Source organism: Maylandia zebra, linkage group LG16 (assembly GCF_041146795.1).
Source record: "Maylandia zebra isolate NMK-2024a linkage group LG16, Mzebra_GT3a, whole genome shotgun sequence".
Taxonomy (NCBI): Eukaryota; Metazoa; Chordata; class Actinopteri; order Cichliformes; family Cichlidae; genus Maylandia; species Maylandia zebra.
In genome coordinates this window covers 36,043,280-36,050,301 of record NC_135182.1, presented here as the reverse complement: position 1 = coordinate 36,050,301, position 7,022 = coordinate 36,043,280, and the positions used below count along the sequence as shown (strand labels likewise).

At 44.8% G+C, this 7,022-nt stretch overlaps 1 long non-coding RNA gene across 1 annotated transcript; it reads left to right on the top strand.

The window, feature by feature from the left end:
- The first annotated feature begins 4,312 nt into the window (after window positions 1–4,312).
- Window positions 4,313–5,072, top strand: LOC143413056 (uncharacterized). The gene is made up of 2 exons (XR_013093622.1): window positions 4,313–4,402; window positions 4,487–5,072. It is a non-coding gene; the product is annotated as an uncharacterized LOC143413056 (long non-coding RNA).
- Window positions 5,073–7,022: the final 1,950 nt, after the last annotated feature.

Here is a 7,022-nt window from a genome sequence, read left to right as displayed (position 1 = left end):
TAGCGAGCTAACTCCCTGCTAACTTCTAACTCCGTTAAATGTCATAAATTCTGTTTTCATGGATGCCTGGATGTTAAACTCAGTTGTTACACCTGGTAGAGCAGAATGCTGATCATTTTATTAAAGATGAAAGATTTTAGACAGTTTTTCAACTCTCAGTAATGCCACAGTGATCGTTTGATATATGGACCTGCTGCGGAGTTTAGGTCCAGACACGGCTAGTGACGTCAGACTGAACAACCGGATTGTACAGAGAAAAACCCAACAATCATATGACCCCCTATTAGCAAGCACTTTGGTGACAGTGGGAAGGAAAAACTCCCTTTTAACAGGAAGAAACCTCCAGTAGAACCAGGCTCAGGGAGGGGCGGGGCCATCTGCTGTGATTGGCTGGGGTGAGAGAAGGACATTAGAAATGAAAGACTGTAAATATGAATCTGTCGTCACTCATGAACTTAGAAACTTTTATGTCAGTGTAACGTGAGGGATCGCTGTGTGGATTGAAGCGATTAGAAACAGACGGATAACTTTCTTAGCAGCCTCTCGCACAGCAACAACAACCAAACACTTCCTGTGTACGGCCCTCATGAATACTTCACTGGCCATATAGAAGCCAGGAAATCCTATACTCGGATCAATGCAGGGAAAACAACGAGGTAGATTCAACACATACTTATTACTGCTTTGAACCAATGACTGTAGACATTGCTTTGAACATGCACATGCAAACATCCAGATGTGTAAACATGTAAATATCAAAACATGTAACGACCACATGGGTACAAAACCAGCTCTATAAGCCTGTAAACACCTCTTTGTGTATCAATGACATAAACTGACTCCAACACAAGGTTCATCTGTGCAGCTAAAACACACATGAAGCTCTAAAAGTTAGCTTTAGTTCAAAGAGCCTAATCTGAAAGGTGCTGCCTCTGTTTCTGTGTGAAACATGAGAAAAGCCAACTCTAAAGTTAATTTCTGCTAGCATACTTTGGTTTTAGCGCACATGCTTAGAACATCACAGGACTGCACACCTGCACCGCCGTGTTTGACTTCGTGCTTTCATCACTTTCACTTTACATTATAGACATGACCTTTTTAGTGTGTGCAACTTTTTTTGGTATAGTTTGTGTTGGCTGGGACAATCATGACCCCCGAGTTTAGCATCAATGTTTGGCAGCAGAGGGAGGCTGACCTTTATGAGGTGAGGAAGCACATGAGCAATGAGCTGACGGATGGAAGTGAAGTTAGACTCTGCTTTTTTCTTACTACTCCATTTAGACTGAATAGTATTTCCATAAATACTCTGATGGATCTACTTTAGAGTCAGTGAGGTTTTTATCTCTGTAACATCGACTGCTGTGACTCGGCCGTTATTCTCTTAATTTGAATCCTTTTCTGCTGTGTGTCCATCTTGTTTGGAGGTGGAGCTTGTACACCATGGCCCATTCACACTGGGCTGAAACAGCCAACCCCGAGTTGAATACGAGTCACTTTATACTTCCAAATAATATTTCAGTTTAGCAGAACTGTGCAGGTGCCGTGAGTGTCAAGGGGCCGTTGGGATAAATGGTTATTTCAATGGCTGAACTTTACAGAGGCTCCCTGGAGCCACTACAGCATTGTGTAGTTCATTTTGTGAGTGAATAATGGGAAGCAGGGACAACGGCAGATCAGGAAGCCACAACGACGAGGAGCCCAAAGTGTTAACAGAAAAACCAGAGTGCAGTGGGGAAGATGGTCAGAACAGCAGCAGCTCTTCTTCGGGAACGCCATTAACCACCAGCTGTTTCCTGTCTGTTCGACCGCTGCCGTGCAATCTGCACACCTTTCATGCGGAATAACCTTGTTTGTTCCGCTCTTTCAGTAACTTCTCAGCAGCTTGCTTAATGATTAGAAAGAGGCAGAGGAATTAGAGGGAAAACACTGAAGTGCTTTGCAGCCACAGCTACACTTAATCGTTCATTAACTACACGAGGGCGTCGCTTTGGATGCGACGGTGCGACACACCAGTCAGAGAATCGCATGTTTGATGTTTAATGCTCTGTTTTCTTTTTGAACATGAAATTAACTGCAAATAATTAAAATGAAGTGATGATGCATGACGGCAGAGCTGCAGGTTTTAGTGCTTTGAGTGCAGTTATTTCTGCTTTGATCTAATGAGGACCAGTACAGATACAGCATCCATGCATTACTCCAAATGACAAAGTATGGCTTATGAAATATGGATTTTGTACCTTAGATTAGATGCATGAATGCATATGATATTACTAAAAGTTAAATAATATATAATAAATCATTTATATTTTTGTGAATCATCTCTTAACACTGAGGAGATTTTATCTAATTATTTTCTTCATATATTAATAATTTCCCGACTACTTGTTGCCATGTGACCTTTATGTAGTTACTAAGAAACACAAACTACTACTGTGTGTAATTAATATAAAGCAATTTTGCTGTCATGTATAACAACATTAATATAACAGCCAGAAGCACAAAACAAAAAGCTGTCATGTCAGTGAGGATATCGAGCTTTACAGTGATGTAAATAATTTATATAAATATGGAACATTTGATGTGTTGAAAGCTTCTGCTTTCATCAGAAATGGACAACAATGCACTGGAACGATGGACGTCACAGTTTGGTGCACGGCCTGAGTTTTCAGACTGTAAAGAAAAGATGTCTGTTTGCTCCTGTCACTCAGTAAACGTGGTTATTCACAGTATAGTTTATTTGCCTGTTATGGGGCAGTTATGTCTTAAAATAATTTTATTTCCATGAATTTTCGTCAGTTTCCAGGTGCTTTCCTTTGATTTCTATCTCCAATGAGCCCGTTTGATGGTTGGACACGTCTGTGACACCTGGAAATGCTTCGGACTGAACGTTGCCTGATGTCTGTTTTCATAAAGTTGTTCCTTTGAAGTTTCACCTTGTTAGGTTGGGGAGAGTTGTTGGCAATTCTTCGATTCTTCTATTGTTTTATGAATATAATCTTTTTTTAGACAATTTGGTGGAATTACCAAAAAGACAACAAGCTGCCTTTGGTGGCATCTGTTACCTACAGACGTCTACAGGAAGTTTGACATTCTCTACTTTTACTAACTCTGTAGTCTGTTGTTGGTAAGTATAAGACATGGATGAGATCCTGTGCAGCTGCTCCAACGGCGAACGCCCGCTCTGACGTTTCCCTGGGATACAAAGATCCAGGACCTTTGGCAGAAATGGTACTCTGTGTGATGGTAGCACTGGATAACCAAACTCAGTGGATCTAAAGACGTGACTAAAACAAACAGATTCATGTAACCTGCTGTCATCATTAATAGTAACTCCTTTTCCCCATCGGCTCACCATCTGAAAGGACTGATGTGCCGAACGAGTGCTTTGATGCACATGTGTACCTCTGCAGGGCTGCAAGATTTCCTTGATCAGCTTTTATTAAAGCTTCAAAAACTTTTGGGTGGGTAGAAGAGTTTCAAGAATAACATGAAAAGAAAAATAACTTTAGTAAAAACATCGTTGTGCAGCACGAAGGTGGAATAGAGGGGTCGTCTCCAAGGACCGAAGAGGAAAATAAGGGACTCCTTATGTTGATCGTGCCTTTGCTTGGCAGCACTCTCACGTCTCTCCCAAAGCACAGAACAGAAGGGGGATAAGAAGGAGGAAGTCTTTAGCTGTGGAGGGGTTTCTTTTTTTCCCTTCGTTGTTTTGTTATGATGGATAGCGCAGAGCGAGCGCCACGATGTGTGTGCGTCTCCGGGAGTGCCGTGTTGTGACCAGTAGGGTCGTTCATCGATTCCCAGCCATCTCTGCTAAACCACTAATAAGACACTTGGCATTTTCCCTGGTGCTAGATTACTCCCTGTGTGAGCTTCCTCTTGCCTCTCAGTTATTGGAGGGTGTGTGTGTTTCTGAGTGTGTACGTCTGCATCTGTTATTCCGTATCCATATGTGACTGTGTGTGATGGCATTAAGTCTGTTATGTTTAGCGTGAAGTACGTGTCTGTACATACATATGTGTGCTGGGAGAGGATAAATTGCATCGTGTGTGGTGGGATTTATGCGCCGGTCCTGGTAACAACCCCGAAATCCTGGGCCTCTGTTAAAGGTTAGCATATCCAGATGAATCTAACTGGAAGAGCAGTTAGTAGGTCTGCTGAGTCACTTTCCTGAGTTTGGAGCCAGTTTTTCACCTTCTGGCTCATAATTAACTCCTACATCACACCTCAGCGTTGTTAAAGCTGCATTACCATGGCAGCGTTTGTCACGGCGACGGCCCTTTTAGCCTCCCTCCACATCTCTGCTCTTTCTCTGGGCCTCTGTTGGACCAGCTGTTGGCATTTGAACTGATTGCTGAGTGATTCTTTGAGCGTGTGTGTGGTGACCCACGTTATTAGGACGGTTTGTATCCAAACACACGCTTTCACATTACAGGCCAAGAAGCTTTGCAGTCTGCTTTCTCTTACAGAGTATTTCCACCTGCAGGTCGCTGCATAGCAGCCATGTCAGAGAGAAAGCACGAGTTCCTTCTGGATGTCCATTGAAGAGGCTCCCGCGTGAAGTTTGAGGTTTAAAAACGCTTCTTACAACTATCTTTAAAATATGTCAGAGAAGACGTCTCAGCGTCTAGTTTCAGAAATCTGGAAGAATCCTCCCAGTATCCGCTTCCCTGAGGTTAGTGGTTGAACTTGTTTCCTGAAGAGGGAACGGAGAAGACCGCCATAAGAAGAGGGCTCAGATGAAAATGTCACCTTGGACGCCATTCAAGACTCGGCGAGGTCTGACTCCCCCGGCGAAATCCAGAATGTCATCTGATTTGGAGGAGAATCGTCAGCGAATATGCTGTGATGTGTCTGAGGAGGCAGGATTAGACGCAGTGTTGGTGATGAGATCAGGACAGACAGATGGAGCATTTATTCGAGCGAGAAGTTTTAGAAACCAAGTCGAGCTGACGTGGAATCTGGCTGCGCTGTGTACTCCTTCTTAACTTTGCTGCCAACTGTTAAGACGCAGCTGCAAGCTGGAACCGCTGTGAAACCAAAGAGATGAATAAATTAGGCATCGTGTTTAATATGTTCTGCAGTGCTGCTAACTTGAACTCTGCAGCGATATTCGCACTTCATGAATTTGTTACCGTGTTAGCGGTTTGTCCGGCACGCCAAATTTGCTCATTGCTGTTAAACGTTTTCACAGGATTGTCAGAAACGCTGAGTGCTGCGAGTATTTATGTTATCGGCAAACAGCAAAAGTGGAAGTAAAACAGAACATCAGCACGTATGAACGCATGTGTGCTCACCGGCCCCACAGCCGACATGAAGGAGACGTATAATAACCCTGAGCTGGCTGCCCGAAGGCCAGCAGCCTCCCCGGTAATAAATTTGTCTGAGGAAAAACAATGACAAATACAGGCCTTTAAATGTTCCTGTTTTCTCTCCACGTCAAGAAGAATTGATGTCTCACCGAGGAGTGTCACAAATTACCCCCAGAAAGAAAAACAGCTCAGCGCCGACAGCCGAGCGTGGGGGATCCACTCCCTCTGGAGAAGTCATATTCAGACTGATAGGCTTGTGTAGAATTCAGTGAACCTGACTGCACCTTCCACCCACAGGGCTCAACTCCTTCCTTATTGGTGCAATTCAGACACCTCGGGGGAATATTCCTCTTCAGCTATCTTCAGCTTTTTTCCTCGGCTGGTTCTTTTAGAGGTGCTGCTGCCAACTCAATTTCAGATGGCTTTACACTTCAGCAACATGCCTCCTTGGTGCCCACGCTCGTGACATCCAGTAAATCTCGGGGCAATTTATTCTATTACCATATTTAGGCTTTTTCTATTTAGTATGTAGAGTCAAACTTTGGCTGTATCAGATTGCAAAGTAAAGCTCGACGCCCCCGAGCTAACCGCCTGCGAGTGTCTCGCTGTCCACAAACCCCCCCGCTCCTCGTCTGTGCCCTGCAGATTGGCTTAGTGCTGCTCCCTGCTCCACACCGGCTTCATTAACTGATAGCAGCAGAGATGGAGACATTGTGGAGACAGGAGTGTGGAGGAGCTGGATGGGAAAGAGTTTGTCTCCAGCGATGCCCCACACTGCTTTCACATTTTAGCAGTGGGTGACACGTCCTGTGTAAGGCGCCATCATGGTCATTAAAGGTTAGCATATCCAGATGAATCTAACTGGAAGAGCAGTTAGTAGGTTTGCTGAGTCGCTTTCCTGAGTTTGGAGCCAGTTTTTCACCTTCTGGCTCATAATTAACTCCCACATCACACCTCAGCGTTGTTAAAGCTGCATTACCATGGCAGCGTTTGTCACGGCGACGGCCCTTTTAGCCTCCCTCCACATCTCTGCTCTTTCTCTGGGCCTCTGTTGGACCAGCTGTTGGCATTTGAACTGATTGCTGAGTGATTCTTTGAGCGTGATAACAGAAAAAACACCTCAGCACAAAAGCACATGACTATCAACACACCAAAGAAACACAAGACAAGCAACAGGGCGGGTAAAGGGTGAGAGAGAGCCGGTGTAGACAGCGCATCCGGTCCTGCAGCATGTCTGCGCTGGTCCAGTCGACTGCCATCTTCCCCGGGAGGGCACAAGCATCGAAGGCGTTTGGAAAGGGAGGGGGGATCAGTGTGCATATCAGTGTAAGTGTGTGTGCGTGTCCGTAGCTCAGCTGAGACAGTGTCCTTCGCCCCGCCAGGCTAAGTAAACAGTCTTCCAGCCAACCCAGGTGGCCTTGCATGAATGGGAAGAACAGACTCAACACAGTCGTAATCAGGGTGTTGTTGTTCGGCTCCAGCCTTGCTGCTGGCGCCAAAGGGGTCTCCGCATGAAGTGATGGTGCTTTTTACTTTAGTGCGAACAGCTCATATGAATTTCATGTCAGAGAGAAAGCACGAGTTCTTTCTGGATGTCCATTGAAGAGGCTCCCGCGTGAAGTTTGAGGTTTAAAAACGTTTCTTACAACTATCTTCAAAATATGTCAGAGAAGACGTCTCAGCGCTGAACTAGTTTCAGAAATCTGGAAG